Source organism: Coccinella septempunctata, chromosome 6 (genome assembly GCF_907165205.1).
Source record: "Coccinella septempunctata chromosome 6, icCocSept1.1, whole genome shotgun sequence".
Lineage (NCBI taxonomy): Eukaryota > Metazoa > Arthropoda > Insecta > Coleoptera > Coccinellidae > Coccinella > Coccinella septempunctata.
The window spans coordinates 19,801,334-19,824,017 of record NC_058194.1 but is presented as its reverse complement, the minus strand read 5'-3'; the positions used below and the strand labels follow the sequence as shown (position 1 = coordinate 19,824,017).

Here is a 22,684-nt window from a genome sequence, read left to right as displayed (position 1 = left end):
AATGTCCTGACAAGGGTGTGTAATTAAATAGTGGACGATTCTACTCTAGGTAGAAGTTATATCTGTCACATAACCGGATCTTCTGGCCTACTGGTGAAAAAATTCTGGTGAATGATTGTGATCAGAATGTTACTAAACCAACTGAAATAAGGAAAACCTTTCTTCTTACATTTCGTCATTGATGTCATCATAGAATTTCACCACATGGTTGCCTACTGAGATTTTAAAGGTTGAAAAGATTCCCAGTGTAAAGAATGAACTGAAAAATATTTAAAACTTGCCCTTCGGAGGGATGAAAGAATGGAGGCAACTGTTGAAGGGCATACCGAAACAAAAACTTAATTACGAGCTTTCAGCTCGAGGCGGAGTTCGATTGATTTCGAATAAACTCAAAGGCGAAAGTTTAATTTCAGATGTGATTTCATCGGCCATGGAACATTCGCAACCACAGTCAAGTAAATGAATAAATTGTTTCGGACGTAACTAGACTGCGTGAAATTCTCTTCCATGTGGCGAGCGTGTAACGGAACGTGCAAACAGAAATTGGTCGAATGACAGGGATCGCGTTCCGAAGTCTGAACGAGTAGTTAGCGATATCATTGTTGAGTTCGATACGGTTGGTCTATGATGAATCCAACTCGAATTGAATCAATTGACCTCCCTTCTGGCTAACTAAGAGAACACACTCGGATGTGACCGAAGAATAATCGAATAACACGAGATTGTTCAGAGGAATTACCTTTCAAGCGAACTTGAAAGAAGGTTATTACCATCACTCACCTGAAGAAGCTACTGTGATAGCGAAACAAGTTAAATAACACACCGTTAATGAAAATCTTGTAACTCAGTATTTCAGTAGATGGAAAACATATCTCTTGGGACCAATTTATTCAGTGATTTCTCTTACCCTTTAGCCTTGCGGCTTTCACACTCCTCTCCAGAGGAACATTCACTTATCCCAGATATCTCAGATATCAAAAGGATTACGCTCTCTTGGAGTCCTTTTCAGGTTTTCGAGCTCGTGGTGGTGGTCGGGTTCGGGCCGCTCCTCGACTTCTTGCTGTCGGTTGGATTCCTGATCCTTCGGCTCTTTCTGTCGAAGCAGACGGTGTTCCTCCTGCCTTCCCCATGTACTTGCATACAGTTCTCGCCGTTCCAAGCAGTACTGAAATTCGTCCAACTGAAATTTCCTCAACTTCTCTGGTAGTTTCTTTGGTATCAGGCCTGTAGATGAAATGACAATAGGGATGGTCTTATTATCTTTCAGCTTCCACTGTCTCCTGGTTTGTTCCTCGAGATCTCTATATTTTGAAATTTTTTCAGTGTGCTTATCTAGAAGATTGTTATTATTTGGAATCGCCATGTCAATGAATAGTCCTGTGTCCTCAACCTTATTGAGCGAAATGAGGTGTGTTCTATTGTGGGTTATTTTCCGGTCTGTGAGAACCGTGCGATCCCAGTAGAGCTTGCGATGTTCATTTTCCAATACAGCAAACGAATGGTAACTGTAACCTTCTTCGAAGTTAGAAGTTGGTGTTTTAGTGCCAACTCTTGGTGAATAATCTTGGTAACAGCATCATGTCTATTTTTGTACTCCGTGCCCGCGAACTTCTGACATCTCCCGGTGATAAGCTGGATAGTTTCATATGTCGCACAGACATAACGACAGCTATCGTCCACCACTGAAGCATCCTTGGCGATATATTTCATGTAGTTCCTTGTTGGAATCACCTGATCCTGGATGGCGAGCATGAAGCCCTCTGTCACAGGAAACAACCTTCCGGAGGTCAACCAGTAGTTCGACGCAGATATGTCGACGTAATCATGGTTGACCTCGTTCGGGTGCCTTCCATGCAAAGGTTTGCCAATCAGTTTCTGCATTTTACTTTCTGCAGAGTGCTCGACGGTTTCCAAGTGGTCCTGTTGTAGCTTTACCGGTGAAGAACTATCAGCAACACAAACTACTCGATGGAGTTCTGACGAAGCAGCCTTGCTCAGTAATTATTTTCGAAGTCCCTCAATTTCCTGGGACATACGACATACGGTTGGACAAATCAACAATTCCTCTACCCCCAAGATGTCGTGGCAGCTCTGTCCGTTCTATTGAGCTTTTGGGATGATGTTTTATTGTGTTTAGTGAGCATCGTCCTTATTTTACTCTGTAAGGCTGCTAAATCGGTGGTGGTCCAAGATAGTCCGAGAGCTGGCAGCAAAAACAACTACCTCATAAGTTACCAAAGGTTTGGTTTGGCACTTTGGTTCAACTTTATTACCAAAACTTGAAACCGCCCGTCTGCCGGGCGTGAGTGGTCGCCTTATGGGATAAAAAAAATTGAAAAGATGAGAAAAAATCGATTGAAACTTCCTAATAGTTACCAAGATGAATGTGGTGTCAAAATGGTCTAGAATCTTAACTGAATCGAAATCGTAATCGTCTGCCAACAGGGGTGGTCGCTATTTCGAAACAGACGCTGTCAAATACAGGGTGGTCCAGATCATAACCAAGAAATTTTAACCACGTATTCTACATCAAAAATAAGACTTAGTTTGTCATACAAACATATGTCGAGAAATGTTTCCTCTCCGAGATATTGGGTGTTAAAATTATAGAAAAAAAAATGTTTTTTATTAATAACTTTCACATCTCTTGAAATATTTTTATGAAATTTGAGACATAGGTTTTGAGCGTCAAGGAGCACTTTTTGCATAATATCATTTCTTTTTTATTCTACCAGTGGCGTCCGTATTGCAGCGAGACTGAATATTTTCAGATAAAAAAATGATACGCCACGGGTTTTTCCGACAATAAAAATTACTTTTTGAATCCTTATTTAATTTGGAGCAAATTCGGTCTCTTGACTTTTTGCTGTAGGAGGCACCGTTTCCGGTTAAAAAAATAAAACATGCATGAAGAAGTCGCCAAAATTTGATATGGTAGGTATATAATAATAATAAGACTATTTTTGTGAACGAAACGTGTAACTAAAAAAAAATAAGCATGAACAACCACAGTCAAAACGAACTTAAAGAAGATGTTCGAAGTATGACCCATTTTGCTGAACACATAATTTACATCGACGTCTAATAGATCCGACAGCAGCAGCTAAATTTTGATTTCTTAATTCGTCGCAAGCATTTTGAATACGGCCAATAAGTTTTTCCCTTGAGTTCACAGGAGTCATATATACGATTTCTTTCACAAACCCCCATACGAAGTAGTCCAAAGGGGTAATATCGGGGCTCGGTGGAGCCAACTGACTGGCCCATTACGTCCAATCCATCTTTCTGGAAAATTATTATCCAACTAGTTCCTCACATTTCTATGAAAGTGGGATGGACAGCCGTCAAGTTGAAACCAAGCCGCTAATCTTGATTCTGCTGGAATATTTTCCCACATATTTGCAAGCTCTGCCATCAGAAATTGTAAAAAATTTTCACCACTAACTCGTTCTGGTAAGAAATAGGGTCCAAATAGGTGATTATTATAAACTCCAAGCAAACATTAACACTAAATTCTACTTGGAAATTTCTTGATCGAATGGGATGTGGATTTTCGTGGGCCCATACATGCTGGTTATGAAAGTTTATCACGGCTCGACGACTAAAACTCGATTCATCAGTCCATAATATGGTATTTAAAAAGTCTCTATTCTGCTCAATTGAACGAAGAATCCATTGGCAAAAAAAAAACCTTCGCTGTTCATCACCCTCTCGTAAACCTTGGACGGGTTGCAAGAATTTTTGACTTAGAAAATAGAAGTGTGCGAGCTGCTATCCGACTGCTTGTTGTTGGATTCCTATCAAATTCACGAAGTATCCTCCATGGCACACTTTGTTTTCCACAATAAAGAAATTACAGTCTTTTATGGTTATGCTTGTATTGAAACGAGTAATTGGAAACCAAAACTGTCATTTAAGTTTTCTAATCAAATTAATCTACCCTAAAATAGGAGTTGGGTGTGTGTTGAATTTATCTAAACTTAGAAAATTGCTACAAAACCGTAGTAAGCTTTTTATTGCTATATCAAATTTTTGCGATTTCTTCATGCATGAGAATGTGTTTTATTTTTTTAACCGGAAACGGTGCCTCGTACAGCAAAAAGTCAAGAGACCGAATTTGCTCCAAGTTAAATAAGGATTTGAAAAGTAATTTTTATTGTCGGAAAAACCAGTGGCGTATCATTTATTTATCTGAAAATATTCAGTCTCGCTGCAATACGGACGCCACTGGTAGAATAAAAAAGAAATGATATTATGCAAAAAGTGCTCCTTGACGCTCAAAAACTATGTCTCAAATTTCATAAAAATATTTCAAGAGATGTGAAAGTTATTAATAAAAAACATTTTTTTTTCTATAATTTTAACACCCAATATCTCGGAGAGGAAACATTTCTCGAGATATGTTTGTATGACAAACTAAGTCTTATTTTTGATGTAGAATACGTGGTTAAAATTTCTTGGTTATGATCTGGACCACCCTGTATTTGACAGCGTCTGTTTCGAAATAGCGACCACCCCTGTTGGCAGACGCTTACGATTTCGATTCAGTTAAGATTCTAGACCATTTTGACACCACATTCATCTTGGTAACTATTAGGAAGTTTCAATCGATTTTTTCTCATCTTTTCAATTTTTTTTATCCCATAAGGCGACCACTCACGCCCGGCAGACGGGCGGTTTCAAGTTTTGGTAATAAAGTTGAACCAAAGTGCCAAACCAAACCTTTGGTAACTTATGAGGTAGTTGTTTTTGCTGCCAGCTCTCGGACTAAGAGATGATACCGTATGAGTAGCTCAGCGCCGAGCAAGCGTAGGTATTAATCGCTTCTATCAGATTCTTGCTGTTAAGGCCAGTTCTCATTATCCTTCTCAATCTCCGGGGGAACTCCTCCGTTAGTTGTTTCTTCATCTGGCTCTGATTGATTTTTCTTGCCTCTTTTATGCCTAGATAGTTGTTATTATTATTATTTGAACCGGGGTCCTTGTGGCTCGGCCCGCCTTTCGGGAACTGCGACCTTTCATACCCCTTTCATCCCTTTGAAGGCAAAAAAACTCGAATTAACTTTTATAGTGAGTGGAATAAACCTAGGTCATCCTACGTGTGTCATAATTTTTTACCAGGTCCTTGATGGTCTCAAATGGTGTGAAACACATTCAAGTTGGAATTAGTAAACTGGAATTGAGAATTAATTATGTGAATGCAAGATTTCCTATATTCCATTCGTATTTCTGCTGAATATCAATTAACTAAAGTAAAATTATTTTTTTATACAAACAGTTTTGAGAAATATCCGTGAAATGAAAACGATAATAGAAAAATGGATGTACCTATTGAATTGAAGTTATTTACACGTTGCAACTAAGGAACTAAGTAATTCATTGGTCGTTGTCCATCCTACTGTATACTTAAGATTTGAATACAGTTGTGAACGCTTTCGTGATAAATATAAAATATACATGTTGTCCTCTTTTACATGAATTTCCTATATGTAGAACATCTGATTAGACTTGGATTTTGCTTCAAAATATTGCATTCCTCGAAAATTCTTTCAATTAGATGTTCTCTACTCCTAATTTCTACTTTAAAAACTTTTGTTTTCAGATATGTTCCCACACAAAATAATCTAGATGGTTCGAATAAGGCAATCTTTGTGACCAAGCAATGGGGGCTGTAATGTGTTGTAATCTTTGTGATAGATCTTGTGGCAAGACTTCTTGGACCGGAATCGCCCTGTATATGAACTTCAACCAGGACGAGCCCCTTTTTTGAGTGATTTCATTCGTATCGATCACTACTCTCTTGATAGAAGATGACAAATATGAAAAAAATTGGAAATGATCTGTTTCTCGCTTGTTTGCAATCTGCAGTGAAAAATGTGTGAGAGTTCCTAAGAAGCGAAGGCAACACCAATTTGCAAAGTAAATATTTTGCAGATATCTATGTAAAAACGAAACTTTAATGGAATTCATACACCTCACCTTTTGCCAGCGAAATTCTGTTGTTCAATAGCACTCTCTTGTCTCTCTTGCTCGGTTTTCGAAACTTCGATTCTTCATACTTCCCTATAAACCATGAACGAAATAACCAGTCTCTAGTGTGAAGGATTATTATCGAATTATACAAAGTAATAGTAAGAGACGTCGATTATTTCTTTGTTCTTCCTTACGAATAATAGCTGATGCATTAGGTAAATTCTCGAACATCCTTCAACTCAAAAGCGAAAATTATCATAAATCATATCATTTCCAGCAAATACTTCCGAAGGAATCAATCATCCCATTAAGGATATCCTGGTTCAGGTGCTTTGAGAAACGAGGATTAAGCGATGAAAGAAACAAAGCTCCGTTCGTTCCATCAGAGTGGAATTCTAATTTTGGGGATCAACGCATTTTAAAATAAATATTCCTAATTTCCAAGGAAAATTACATTTCAGAGGACGGGCAGTCTTTTCTATAAGGATAGTTGAAATACCTCAGTCGTTGGAACTTATCAGTTGATCTGAAATGTTGAAAAGTTCAGCTAATTACTACGTTTTCTGGTTGAAAACTGAGTTTGCATGTTGTATACCGATATTATCTATTGGAAATTAGGAAAATGTTCCTTTGGATGAAGGTTAATTGAAATATACATTTAACTTTGATTCAATCTCTGGAGAAATATGAATAAATATTATTGCATAGCTACTTATAATAATAATAATAATAGTGCCTTTATTCAAAAAAGAAAAAAAAACCAGAAAAAAACATATTTGAGGCGAAGTCTAGCATCTGCTACTCCACTCAACCCCCGACAAAGTACAGAGGAAAACGAAAAATTATATGAAAAGAAAGATAAATATCACAAAAAAGAAAAAAAAGTGTACAAAAATAGAGCGAACTGAAATTGAATATGTAGAAAAAAACAAAATAAAAAATATTAACTATATTGCAAGGACTGATTCACAAACAGCTTCAACTTCAGTTCCCTCTTCAATGACCCGATAGTTACTCTCTCAAAATCAACTAAAAATTCATTGTGCAGCTTCACTGCATGGAAGGTGAAAGAGCGCTGAAACCTAGCCGAACCAAATCGAGGCAACATAAGCCTCCCCCCATGTCTCACAGCCAAATCATGTACATCCCGCCTGAAGACAAGCTTTCCTCTCAAATAGGGAGGAATACCCGTCTCCAAAATTCGATATATCAAAGTCGCCATATGCAGCCTAAAAATATTCTCGACCCTGAGCCATTCCAACCTATTAATACCCCTACTAATACCCCTATCATACTTTCTCAGATCAAAAACATAGCGACAGCATGAATTCTGCAATTTCTGCAACCTATACTTTTCAATGGAATCCAGGCATGGATAAAAAACGGTCAATCCATAACTAAGCTTAGACAGCACTAAGGTTTCGCAAAGATATTTTCTCGATTGGAGGTCCAGAAAATGTCTTTGATGATATAGATATCGAAGGCCAGGAAAGAACTCCTCAACAGAAATGAGACATGCTCCCTGAACCTCAGCCGGCAATCGAAAATGATCCCAAGGTTTCTGCAGCAGGTGGAGGATGGAATTTTATCATCACCCATTTTAATGTCAAACTCCGCATTCAGCGTTTTCGGAAAGAAAGGTATAAAAAAAGATTTCTTCACGTTGACCCTCAGGCCATTTCTCCTGCAATATTGCATCATTGCAGATAAATCTTCATTGAACTGCTCAACAGCTGCAGAAATAGAGGATGGAAGGAAGGAGAGACGAACCTGAGTATCATCGCAATAAAAATAGATGACAACAAATTTTACAACTTTGTACATATCTGCTATGTATACTAGAAATAGCAGAGGGCCAAGAATGGAACCCTGAGGCACACCTGAAGTTATTGGGCAGAACTCCGAAAACGCATCACGCAACTTAACGCACTGATATCTACCAAAAAGATAAGACCTAAAAAATCTCAAAGCAGATTCATCAAAACCATAGAAACCCAACTTAGCACAGAGCAACTCATGGTCCAGGGTATCAAACGCTTTTGCGAAATCTAACAGGGCCAGAACTGAACTTATGATATATATACAGAAGGGTGGGAATGAATAGTTGAAAAAATTTAACTATTTAAGGTGATTCTTCTTCAAAATAGTGTTGGTCTTCCATATAATTAGATACAGCTTAGATGCTTAGAGACAGCCCTTAGAAACTAGGAAACTGACAGAAATGAAATTGAGTCGGCATTTTATGAGAGCGAAAAGACAAAAAAAATTTTTGGTTATATTCCACTATAATGTCAGCATGATCTTCGCCTACTAGGTCAATTTGTGTTAGAATATAATTTTTTTTTTGGTGTAGCAGGGGGAAAATCTGCAAGTCAGACGAATCACCCTCTCCTGAGGGGAAACAAGTGTGGGGATTCTCATTCTCTTGAGCTCGAGACCCACTAAAAACCCTTAACTGCTTCTTAGTCGGTTTTCTTCTCGCACACTATCGTGCTGAGATTTCTGTGTTTATCCTCTATTGGATAACATTTTATTGGATTTATCAAGTTGCTGTTCTCATTTTAATCTCTTTTTAATCGATCTCTTGGTCTCCTTCGGTAAATTCGCATTCTCCTCGTGTCTTCCTCTGGGTCGTAGTCCACTAGTCTCCTGAGTTCTTGATTCGGATGGTTTTTCGCTGTTTCGAATAATTTCTCTGCTTCTCTGTTCATGAATTCCGTTATGGTTTCCCATTTTAGGTCCTTATAAATCTGTCTATTCCTGACAAACCAAGGTGCATCTATTGCACATCGTAGCAGCTCTTTGCCGCGAAACCCCAGGCGACTGATCCATAAGTCAGTTGAGGCCTAGCAACGGCTTTAATAATCTTCAATTTTGTCTCCTTCGACATGTGGCTTCTTCTTCCTATCAGAGGGTAGAGTCTATTCATCACTGCTTTCGTTAGAATATAATTCTATAATACTACCTGTTGAAAAGTCACTTAAGTCAGTGTCATTTTCGATCAGATGCAGAACGCTCTGCGCATGATCGACTTCCTACTTTGTTTGGGATTGGGTTAACTTTACAGGGTGAGTCTTTGACTCGTACAAATATTTTAACAGTAGATTCTTGAGGTCAAAAGAAACACTTTTTCTATACCATTTTTTCCGATTCGGCCCTCATAAAAAGATATAGCCATTTTGAGTATACATAATGGGCTGTGCCAGCTCTGGAAAAACAAAATTACCGTCAGAATAACTAGCTTAATCTGTGACACTACACATCTGTGGATCTTTAAAACAGAGTTGTATTCAGTCAAAGTACTCAATGTTTTAAATTCTACAGATACTTTTCAATTTTTGGTATTTTTATGGTACGTAATATGGTTATAATGAGAAAACTGAAAAACGTGGGTGATATCTTGTGTTCGAAAAAGATTCATCAAATGAATGAAAAACTATATTCTGAAATTCATGTTATTCGATAAAACCTTTTGTGAGATAGAACTGAAAATATAATTTTTTGTGGTTTTTCAACAGTCTGTATCTTTCACACCGAGTCAATTCGGAAAAAATGGTAAAGGAAAAAAGTGTTTCTTTTAACCTCAAGAATCTGCCGTCAAAATATTTGTACGAGCCAACTTTTTTCTCATTCTCAACTTCTAACTCTCATAGTTCTCGAGATGCTCGAATTTAGGACATGCTGTTCTTTGTAATGAACTCATAACTCATATCATTTGTTTTCGCTCCATCAGGTACGTTTATAATAGTCGTAGGAATCAGAACCGTAATCGAAATTTCGCGGAATTGCATTCGAATTTGGGAAATGTTTTATAGAAGCGATTTTCGGCGAAATGTTTTATTTCGAAGAGTTCAATCTCTTGCATCATTTTTCCTGCATCCCAGCGTTGATCATACCCGCCATCACATAGTTTCAACATTTCTCATCCTATTAAAATTTCGTTTCGACGAAAAGCTAATTGCTGGCTGATTGGAGGAGTGAGTGACTGGCATTACCTCTAGTGCGAATTTGATTTATCGACCGGGTAAACTATCCGATGTTTCCATTGCTAATTATCATTAATTCGGTATGTGTCCCCGATCGATCGGTCGAAATCTATGAAATGTGAAATGTGAATTTACGGGCACTGCTATCCAACTGAGCATTTCGATGATTTCCAATAACGCTCGAGTGAATACAAGTTATTAATTTGTCTCATAGTATTGAATATCGTGAACGAATTTTGTATAGTTTCATCAACATACTGTCATGTTGCTGCAAATTATTAGGTTTGGGATTGAAATCCGTTTGAAAAAACGTATTTTAACTCTTCGTTGTATGATGATGGCCAATAGAATATAAAATCGAAATAGATTTCTGTATATTCTGCCCAACAAACACAAACACGTGTATTATACATTTGAATATGGTAGGGGGACGTTGAAAAGAGATAACTCGTCAAATTTCGTAACCACACGTTGATTTCACGTACTGTAGATTCGGGTGACTTGGGACGATTGTTGAATTCAATTTGTCATATTTTCAAAACGGTGACCTATTTTTATCGGAAAAAGAGGTTCGAATATGCTTAATGACTCAGACTATTGATTAGGATATATAACATGCTTCAGAATTCGGATATAAATTTTGAAAAAAATAAAATATACTCTCAAGTCACCCACCGATTTGGGAGATCCATTGATTTCTCAACTCTCAAATGAAATAGGTGACTTGAGACGGCGTATAGTAAGGGAAAATTAAAATTTGTGATTATATAGTTGAAATTCGGTAAGGAAATTAAATGATAAACCCCTATTACAGCGAAAGTAAATATATTGCAACTCAAATGTGAAAAAACTAAACAAAACAAGGAAACTTTGATTTCTTTAATTCTCTGGTGATTTATTTGTGGAAATAACGTAAATAATAATATCCTGCGAAAAATCGGCATATTTCTTGCTGCCAATGCGCCGCTTGTATCTATTCGGCATTGTCCCAAGTCACCCTATGAAACAACAAAATGAATAAATGAGATCCATGTTGCCGTTTTTGATTTGTAAACAACCTTATTTCATGACATATCTTATCTTATATCCCAATATACCACGTATCCAGAAAAAAAAATTACACATGCACAAAATGAAACACATGTACAGGACTCTAGAAAGTATAAGGGCCATAAAAAATGGCGCTTTTACTCTCCTGAATTCGTTAATTTTTCCTGTCCATTCAAACGCTCTGGTCACGGCAAACTCAACAGGAATTAATTGTTAAACTAACCGAAAAGACTCTACACAATCTTATAAGTTTATCCCTCCACTCATAAATGGTAAGAAGCAAAGAAAACTGCAAGGGGGTAATTGTCCCAAGTTACAAGACTGTCCCAAGTTACAAGACTGTCCCAAGTTACAAGACTGTCCCAAGTTACAAGACTGTCCCAAGTTACAAGACTGTCCGAAGTTACAAGACTGTCCCAAATTACAAGACTGTCCCAAGTCCAAATCCACTGGTACCTACATATATCAAAGTAGGTATATGATTCAACACGTTTCTATAGTCACCAAAGAAGAAACGTGTCCTTATCGTGCTTTTACAACGTATAATCAACAAGTAGTAAGAAACATTATATGAACGTTGATTAAACGTAAGCGTCCACAGTTCCGCATCGTACGCAACGCACGGATCGCATTGAAAGTATTTTAGAAGGCTTTGTATAAAAACTCATATAAGTGCGTCCACTGATACGTATCGTACTGCCCGGATGCATCGTTTGATTATTTTAATGCGATCCTTGTGTTGCGTACGATGCGGAACTGTGGACGCTTACCTTGAGAAACCATTCAACAACCCCTGTAGCCATCAATAAGAAATGAGTCTTTACAGTACTGGCTCAAAGTAATAAGCAATAAGCTCTTTACTACTATTACTATACTGAGCAATAAAAGCAAGAAACATCACACCAACGTTGATTATGAAACTATTCAAAATCGCGTTTCTCTAAGCACCAATAAGACACGTGCTCTTTCAACGTATATTCAATAGAAAGAAAGAAACATTTCAACAACCAGTGACTTTAGCCAACAATATGAAACGTGTCCTAATAGTGTATCCTCCATGTTTAGTCAATATTATGTAAGAAACACGTTGAATTTCGTGTTTACCCACCAGTAAGATCATACGGAGTATAAGAATTTTTTTCTGAATTGAAATTCATCTAATTGTTCTGCAGGAAATAATAAAAAAGAAACACCTCTTCGTTTCAGTTCAAAATCATCATCATTGCATCATTGTGTAACCAGCTCGGTGGAGTAGCAGTAAGTGTAGGTGACTAGCACACAACTACAATAATTGACCAAATCAAGTCAATGATCTTTAATACCGCGGGATCACTTTAGCAATATGCACTATGTTATTTTTCATGAGACATTTTCACTATTTTGAATACCGTATTGTTGAGAGGAATTCTTTCGAACAAAATGAGAAACATTTTCTGACAATAAATTAATCGTAATGAGATCTATGTCACAAAAATGATAAAATCAAAATAAAATCGTCGAAATAAAATCAAATTATTATTGAATTGGAATTGAATATCTAAGGAAATTATAGATACAAATTTTTATTCACATTTCTCCTTTAGTTAAGGAAAAAATTATAAATAGCTATATAAAGGGATTTATTTCAATAGCCTTCGAAATTACAGCATTTTCGACTATAGGCTTTTTTTTATTTTTCAGGTATTGCATTAACTCCCCTGAAATCACACACCCCTCAATCCACACTTCTTAAGTTGTGTGAAAAAATCAAGTAAATTTCCTGCTCTGTTCAGTCTTAGCAAAGAAGAAAATCAAAGCAATATTATAACATAATATACTAATATGTAGACATTGAATATTAAACTCAATACTCGGTGGTATAGATGAATAAGTGAAATATCGAAATATTATACGGGTTTCATTTAATGAATATTGACAAACAATCCGATTTATGCAATTTCTGGTTAAAAAACATTACATACATACTATTAGGAAAAATAATATAAACTTAAAAAAAAACCATTAATACATCTTTCCGATATCAACAAGAAATTTACAAATCATAAAAAGAAACCGCGCTTGAAGTAAAAATATCATTTTTACAAGCTGAACGAATGATCTATCAACATCTAATTTATTTATGTGAACAAAATCAGCTGTTCATTCTGTCCAAAAACTAAAAATATAAAAGACATAACTTGAGATGAATCTTCTTATTATTCGTTATACAGGAAAACATCAGGTGACAGCGTCTGAAAAATCTCAATTCGTGTTATTTTAGTCACTGGATTTGAAGAATTTGCTATTCTCGTTCACCGTTCTATTTATTCTGCCAGTTCAATTTTTACTCTATATTAATACGGTGCAATTAGGACCAGTTGATGTGAGGAGAGTGAAAGCATCAAGGATACTATTAGTCATGTTTAACACACCGTGATATACAAGTTTTGGGCAATGGGTTCTCTCGTCCATTTCTGAATTATAATATTTCTCGAAATTTCATATCATTATATAATTAAATCGGACAGAGTAGGAGATATTGAGACAAGACTATATTTCTTGGGCATCACTAATCTCAACATCGCTTAAATAAATGAAATAAAAACATTTCGTCGTTTAAATTTTGAAGAGATATCCTGATATCCCGTGAGATCGAGTATCAATACTCGAAAAGAATTCACAAGTGAGAGCTCTTGTATCGATTCAGAGAATGGTTTCTTTTGAAATGGTCATATTATAATTTACCCAAGTAGTTACCTAATTTTTAATCGATATCATCTTTCAATTACCAAACCATATGCCTCAATAAATCTACCTACACCTATTGAATTACATTAGATAGATACCTATTTCATTATATATTGAAATTTCTGTGAAATTTGTAGTAGAGTATGTCTTTCGAATCAGAATTTTATCTGTGTTGTGCGAAGTCTGTTTTCTAGAAGAACCAATATATCTACCAACTAACTTATGTTTTCGAAATGGCCGTGGAAAGTTTCCGCTCTGCAACTCAAATTTCATGAAGCAGTTAGTTGCGAAAACTTAACAAGAAACTTGAATATACATACCTCATCATCGAATTTCCTCTCGGGAAATTTTCAGCATTTCCCACCTCTTGTGATTCCAGGAACAGAAATCTGAAAGTTTATAATATCATAGTCAATGAATCCTCCTTCAACTGAACAAAATATATGTCATAGTTTTGAAGTCATGTGATGCTGAGTATAAATGTGATCTCGTGTTTGGCATCGATATCTATGATTAGATAATATCGTCTATCGTGAAAAAAATAAACCTTCGTAGTTTAGTTTCTGAACATACTATACTACATAATAAGAAAAAAGTGAAACAAATGGATGAAACAGCTCAATAAATCCTACAATAATTTCCATACTGCAATATGACTTGTTATTCGTCAACCTCAACAAAAAATGACATTTTGCCTACAATAGAAGTCTAAAAAGACTATTTTTCAAGGCAAGTATTTTTCGTCCGCATCAGATACTCTTCGTCCGCTCTGTTTGTCGTTTAAAAACAAATACGACAGTTGAGATTAATCAATTTCGAGAGCCAGGATTTGATAAAAATCTAAATGCCTGTGACATTAATTGTCATTTGGACTTGTCGAATTGATTTTTCACGGAATTTTACAAGTGTATTGAAAACTTTTGTTTGAATATTGGTGTTCATTATAATCAAATATGGAATTACAACACACCAGTGAGTGAGTACTTATATACTTTCATGAAGATATGTGAGATCGACGAAAAAACGTGATATGCAACTCGACAAAAGACTGTCTATATTATCTCGCCTGCTTGCTATCCTCGGCTGCGCCTTGGCTATCAATTTGCAGGCTCGACTGTAATAGACTGTTTTTCGTCCTTGGTACAAAAATAACTATTCTTTAATGCAATGTAATATTGACATGATTTGATTTACTTTGTACTATTGATAGTATTCAATTTTGTGCATTTTTTACTGGTGAATCATGCAAAGTATCAAACGGAATCAAAGTTCTGTTCATTTTCCTATCCATCTGTAAGATCTCACGTTATATCTCATATGACGATGAAGCTTTCGTTTTTTCATGAAAGCGATGGAAATTTCTCTAGAAGAAATGTTTTATTTTAATTCTCCTAGGATCTCTTGAATTTTTCCGAAAACTATCCATTTATTCATACAGGTATTCGAAATGATTATCATGTAATTTCGGTATAAACTGCAGTGACCGAAACGTGGTACACGTAGGAAACCATCCAGGAACAAATTGAAATTTACGGCTAGATGCTTTCCATTTGAGTGTACTTTATTACCTAGTTTTGAATTGAAAATTATGCCTTTTTGTTACCACCCCTTACAGTTCAGATAAAGGACGAAATGATTCTTCCCCAGCATTGAAGGATCTGCATCACCTGAGCATTTGTATTTACACATCATATGTAGCCTACACAGAGTGAGTAAACACTGTTGTAGATAAATGTCAGGCCTTTGGAAGGCGATGACGAGTTGACATTTTTTAATTTTTTTTACGGGTTCTAGAAAACACTGAGTCATAAAACTATACATGATATGAAGTAGTTGGAATTGATGGAACTTTCCAAAACGTTCTCCACCGTAGAAAAATGCTATGTTGCTCTGATGAGGCCAAATGAGGCCGAAACCATGGTCAGCATCTGCTTTTCTTCGGTGGAGCGTACTCCATTTGGGGCCTTGACGATGGCAAATTGGCTAGTTCAATTCAGACCGTGACACTTGTTGATATTCATATCAGCGGGTAGTATGCATCTGAATTTATCCTCATTATTGTATTCATTGCCTCCCCGTTTAGGCGTGATCATTCTTTATTTGTTTCTAAATATCTTGACAAGAAAAGAAATAGAACACTTTCTCACTTTCTTAGGGTGATGGAAAAATTGAGAATATAATGAATTTCTTATTTTCTGATACTATAAAATATTTTCAAGAAATATAGTGTAATTCATCATAACATTCGGTATAACTCGAAAAACCTAAGAATATAAATTTCTCAAGAGATGATACCATATTTTTGAGAAGCTTTAGTGGTGAAGAGGATGATATCAGTGAATAATTTGCTATACAGGGTGTCTGTAAACAAATGACTTAGGGAGATGATTCCACGATGAAAATAAGCAGGGGTAGTTCCTATAAATTTTTTTCGAAATCGACCTCCCTTCCAAGATACAGCCTTCAGAAAGCGATGACGAGTTGACAGTTTTTCGTTTTTTTTTACCGGTTCTAAACAACACCGAGTCATAAAACTATACATAATATGAAGCACTAAGTAGTTGGTACTCACACAATTATTTTAGATCTCATAACTTTATTATTAGGGGTTGAAAATAACAACAGGTACTCTAGCGGGAGGTAACCATTCTATAGAAAACTTATACGATGAAATGGAATGAACTGTGGTCAGAACTGCTTGTAATCAATTATTTATTCTGGAAAAGTATCGACTGTATCGAAATTTTGCAGGAGAATTTTTTTCTCCAGAATTGAATAGGAAGTGTTCCATGGAATGATTACCTCCCGCTAAAATACATGTTGTTATTATCAACCCCTAATAATAAAGTTATGAGATCTAAAAAAATTGTGTGAGTAACATCTACTTAGTGCTTCATATTATGTATAAGTTTTATGACTCAGTGTTTTTTAGAACCCGTAAAAAAAATTAAAAACTCTCAACTCGTCATAGCCTTCGAAAGGCTGTATCTTGGAAGGGAGGTTGATTTTGAAAAAAATTTAGAGGAACTGCCCCTGCTTATTTTGATCGAGGAATCATCTCCTTCACATTTGTTTACAGACGCCCTGTATAATTGCCATCAATTGATTTGATTTTAGTTGTAATTAAATATCTATCACTATAGTAAGTCATTAATGGAGAAACCCGTTTATCAAAGAAAGTGTTTTACTTCCCATATCTCAATGATTCTTTAACATCCAAAATGCAGCTGCACAAGGGTTCCTACCCCCTAGTAATGAAGGATAACGTGTTTTAGTTGGCTCACCGAAATACCTTCCACTGGTGCCCTTCGTTATATGAAGAATCAACAAGGGGAGCAATTTTCTCATTCATATTTTCCTTCTTCATGGAAATGAGACCAAATTTTCAGCGATTCTATGTGAACCAGCACAACAAATAATGGTGCAAAATGGCGAAGGAGTTGGTTGAGGTGGAAATATTCTACAGTAATCTTCTCCCTAGTTTCCGTTCCCCTTTATTGGAATTTATTTTGACAGGATGTGGAGTTTAATTGAATTCCGAGAGACCAGTATATTTTTCTGTTGAATAAATCATGAATTTCTTATTTGAGCTCAATTATTAACGCCTGTAAAAGTTTAACGAAACATGAAGATAATTATGGCAAGCAGATGTTGATTTACTTTTCAAGAGAACTAACTGAAAAATTTTCAATTTTCAATACAAACGTCAATATGAATAATCGAGCAGTAGGTGCATAAACACTGTTGACATCTCTCCCTTAAACACGGTAGCAACCCCTTCAAAAATTTTAAGTAAAATGTTTCGCGATTCCTTTTATAAATATGCTAAAATGTTTTTGTTTGTCGTCCGTTTTGGTATGAAAACACTTTTTGAAAGTTATGAATAAGATGCATCAAGATGTTTTTCAAGCAGTAACAGTGCCTTTGTTCACCATTTTCTCTTATACATATTCTATAAAATGTCAGGTTTTCATTACATTGTAACATTTTTCTCTGGCGAAGATCATCTGGAGGTGGTAAAAACATTAAATATGGATTGATTTTATTACTGTCTAGAGGCAAATGAAACAATTGCAAGACCTCAAACCGTTGAGAAACTCGACCACTCAAAGTTCATTGTTTTCGAAGTAACTTTCATACAAAGGTATAACCACAGACTCCTTTAAGAAGGCTGTGGTATAACCATAATTGATGGTGCATAATACTAATTTCGTAAGCACCGAGTGGGAGAGGTAAGAGGGGAAAATCAGCTGATACAGCTGCATCCTGAGGGCTGAAACAATGCCAAACGAAAGGAGAATATCCGGAGCGTGCCAAGTAAATACTCTTAACCCTAGAACCAAGTCGGAAATAAGAAAAAAGCTACAGAAATTCTACGTTTCTGAACTCAAATCTACAGTTGTCGGTTTGACTAAAGTGAGGTTAGCACCGAACATACACCGATTCAATTCATCGATAGCGATGTTTTAGTCGCGGTATTCATAAAATCGATTTTATTATGGTTTCTTAAGGCAAATCGGACTGAAAATCTTCTGGCCTGCTAATCTCCTCAAGCATCGAACATACTATATAATTAAGACTGAAATAGGGAATGAAAAATCATCACGAAGTTGTTGGAAAATAGAATAATAATGTGGGTGAATTGCTTCTATTTCCTGATAACGAAAATAATCGAAATATTGAACCCTGAAAAGAACTTTGTTTTAAATTTTCCCAATCTGTTCAAATTAGATGGAATGTATTTCAAAAATTATCGAGTCATTTAGAGAAAAACAAGTAATTACTGCAAGACTCAAGACTTCGAAAAGATTTCAAGATTTCCAAAATAGGAGAATTATAAATATGCGAATGAAGTTTGAATTCAATGGCAGGAATGAATGGATATGCAATTAATTGAATTTTATAATCCCAGTCTCTGCATCTGTGGCGCCTTAGTAATTGAATTCGTGCAGATATTTCTGACAGAAAAAACAGAACAGAAGATCATCCTGAATTACAAATTAATTCGATTTATCCGTATGCTTTTAATGTTCAGAAAGTTAATATCGTCGTTTTATGATAGGTTCGCGAGTTTATAGCCTCATTTTCAAGTTATTTCGGTGTACGTTTAATACTTTCTGAGAAGGAAATCTGATAAAACCGCACTCGATGTGAATTATGAAACGACTGTTGTCATTCAGGTGGTGAAATATCCATTGTAGCAATTTAAAAAACATTCGCAACCGTTTGCCTTCTCACAGAGGGTTTTGTCTATGGTTTCGAATTATTATGCCAACGTCCCGAGCTGAGATCGAATTCTAGTCTCATTGAATATTTTAGAGTACTCCAGAATGAGTGCAGTTTGTGTGGAGAACTCTCTGAAAAGGGCTTCCAAGTTATCTGTTGGAATTTTCTCGTTTTCTTCGGGATCTCGGAACTTCTTTGATTTCCCATTTATATTTTCAATGAGATTTAAATGTTGAGTGCTGGGATTATTTTTGAGTTACTCGAAATATTCACGTGTCGCCACTGACTATGCTGCTTATAGACACGCTTATAATATTGGGAATTAGTTACTTACTACTCAAAATCAATCTTATAAGATTGATTTCGAAAACTCATTTTTTATCTTAATAAGTATATTACTTACTCCTAAATAACCCCATCTTTGAGTTATAACTCAAAGATGGGGTTCTTTTGAGAGGGTAAATGTTGGAATCGGGTAGGAATTGTGAAAAATCATCATTCCTTTTATCCTCGAACTGGGGACGAGAAATCTGTCTGGATTTATGGAAAACCTAAATCGATGGACGGTCATTAGTGCTAACAAAAACATTTGAACGTCATCCTTTACGAATAGAAAGGGAAAATGAATGAGGGTCTCCGTTCATGGGATGAATTATGCGGCATCTTATCCCCAAATTATTCGAGATGGGACAAGTCTGGAAATATTGCGACTGATTCGCCTCGAGAAATAATATGTATTTATTCTGTTCAAGATTGTAAGTGCCTCCCAGAATTTTCAATAAAGATAAAGGTGAAAGGATATGCGTTATATTGAAATGAGTTATATGTTCAGATTTTTCACCTAAAAACCCCCAAATTTTAATTGCAATGTTGCTACTGCTAAACTCATCAAAATTATACCAAATTTTTTATTTTTGTGATAATTTTCACAACTTGTTTTTCTTAGGGTTACAGATTCTCAAGACTAAACTAAAAGACCACTATTTTTTATTTTGACTTTATTTCGCCCCTAAAAATAGTCTTTTTTTATCTCTGTCCTACGAAAATCACTGAACATGGTATACAGGATCATAATGATGAGCGAAATCTCACAAATTGAAAACTTTCTTGTCTCTTGCAATTTTTTCATGAAAAAGAAATTTTTTGAGAAAAAAAATGTGATTGACAATTAGAATTCCATACGAATCTTGAAATTAGTTCAATCACATTTTCAGATTTTACTCAAAAAACCTTTTGTTTCATGAAAAAATTTCAAGAAACAAGGAAATTTTTCGATTGAATGGACTTTCTAACTGATTAACAATTTTCAAGCATACATATTCCAAGAAACTGAATACCCATCAGCGAAGGCTGATTCGAGAAAGTAGTTTCTAATTTTCATACCTTTTTCACCACCACACTGAAAGTTTCCACACGAGGACGAGTCAGAGCTTTCGTTATTAATTACTGTACTTAGTCCTGTAACAAACAGCTGAAACTTCGAGTGGTCAAAGAAAGGATAATTAAATGATCGTATAGGGGCACACCATGTGGTAATATGTGGACGTCAATTACATCCTCATTTTGAGGGAAAAACAAGTGATAAATGTTATTGTCTGCGAAAAGTTCCACATGCTTCTAAAACTGTAGGCCATGGAATTCTATTCTCAGGTTCTAATAAGGCACTTCTTTCAATTTCAAAATATTTTTGTGACTCATATTTCGAAACTATTCAAATAATATTGTCTTGTTTATAATAACACTGGTTATTAAAATAAAAAGTTTTTCATGAATTTCATCAGTTACCAGCGTGGTAAAAGACAGGATCCTCAATTTTTTAGGGAAGGCATGTAGACCACACTGTGTGGGAGTCTATTATGGAACTAGGTCACCCTTGGTATTCAACATTAAGATCGTAAGTTACATTCAAGGTGAGGAGGAACCACATATTCTACCTTATATTCAGACGCTTCTGAATCCCTTTTTCAACAAGATAATGCACGACCACATGAGCCACTGTAATTCTGGCCAACAAAATTACATTAGCTCATTCTGAAGACAATAAAGTAGATTTTTTGGCTTAGCCCATATTTCACCATTAGAACACGTCTAGGACATTATGGGAAGAATATTATTATGTTAACCCTATCCTCCACAGACTCTAGCTCCACTTCGACATGAGGTAGAGGGTGCCTGAGATGAGATACCTAAACAGGAAATCGACCATCTTATTAGTAGTTTTCCCCGAAGTGTTTCTGAGTGCATAAGACATCGTGGAAGTCCAACCCATTATTAGTTTTTCCTTCGGTTGGACTTTTTTCAAATTTCAATTGATTCCTCACCTTGCCCAAATGTAAAAATGTACACAAACAGTTATTACAACAAATCGATCAATGCTGAGCTTCCTATGTCACATAGTTGATGACCTTGATTATGGGCAAACAAGTAGATAACCAATATCCTACAATTGCCGGCAAAAAGCACGAAATGACTGCAACTTTGGAATGAGATGCAATTACAACTTCTACCTTCTATATCAGTCCATTTAGAGCAACGTAATCAAAAAAGGGTAGTCATTAAAAAATGGAGAACAGCTGTATTGAAATTGTGAATGGACGAACGAGTGTCAAAGGGATGCGAAATAAATTGAATAATTCTGAAATTTTTTGAATTGCATTTAAACGGAGTGTCCTCTATTCACTAAAACTTCAGCGAAAATTAATTTATCACGAACGTAAAGGGACAGCATTTTAGGTACTGTGAAATATCTTGTGTATTAAAACGTGATATTCCCCAAGTCAGGCCCAACGCTGATATTTTCGAGAAAAATTATTACCTAGATCAATATTGCTCAAACACATAATAATTGGAACGAATGGTAAACATACTAGAATCAAATTATGGGGTTTTCCAGGAAAGTGTTTTGGACCCAATTTTGTTCATTTTTGTCATTTTCAAAACTATTCCCGGATATGTAAAAAAAGAGCATTCATATGTTCTCGATGATTTATTCTCAATCATGTGAAGCAATTTTTTAAAGAAATAAGTAACTTACTCTATTTGGGATTTATATAGTAAAATGTTTAATTTTCTCTTGAAGAATATAGATATGTTCTCTATTCATAAGAGTATAATACATAAGCTGTCATCATATAGACATCCTTCATATACATGTATCAAGATTCATTATAAATTACCTGATAGCAGCAATAGCATGAATAAATTGATTATTTAAAGGATTTTTAGTAGAAAATCTTACTCGTTATTGAACACTTATTTTATTGCTTGACACTTTCTTTTATGTAAATGTTTACATAATGTGAAATAAAGCTATTCATCTATCTATCCTATATGGAAGATGATATCCCTCGAATGTAATTTCTTGGGAATACTAACCTATGCGCCCTGAAGAATCTTGAATGTCCACGAGGACCGACTGACATCATCTTGACGTTAGCTTTGGCGTAGAAAACTTTTTGGAAGTGATGGGTTGACTTTCTGAACTGACTCAATAGTGGCTCATAAACCACCAGTAATATCATAAAACTGAGGGAAATATAGATTATGACATATTCAGTTATTCATAAGTCGTGGATAGAAAATAAGATATGCGAAAGATCGACTGTTCCACCGTTTTTAGCAACTTAAGGAAGCTTCAGAAATACTAGGGCTAACCTGGAAACGGAAATACACAACCGTATCAATTCAGCATCACGGGCATTCTGGAAACCAAAGGATAGAGTG

At 35.7% G+C, this 22,684-nt stretch overlaps 1 protein-coding gene across 2 annotated transcripts in view; it reads right to left on the bottom strand.

Moving 5' to 3' along the window:
• Window positions 1–22,684, bottom strand: part of LOC123315415 (FMRFamide receptor) — a 124,123-nt gene that overhangs the window by 61,811 nt on the left and 39,628 nt on the right. For both annotated transcript variants that reach the window (XM_044901102.1, XM_044901103.1), the window contains exon 2: window positions 14,056–14,124. The gene's annotated coding sequence lies outside the window, so the exon portion shown is untranslated. The remainder of the gene's footprint in view (window positions 1–14,055; window positions 14,125–22,684) is intronic.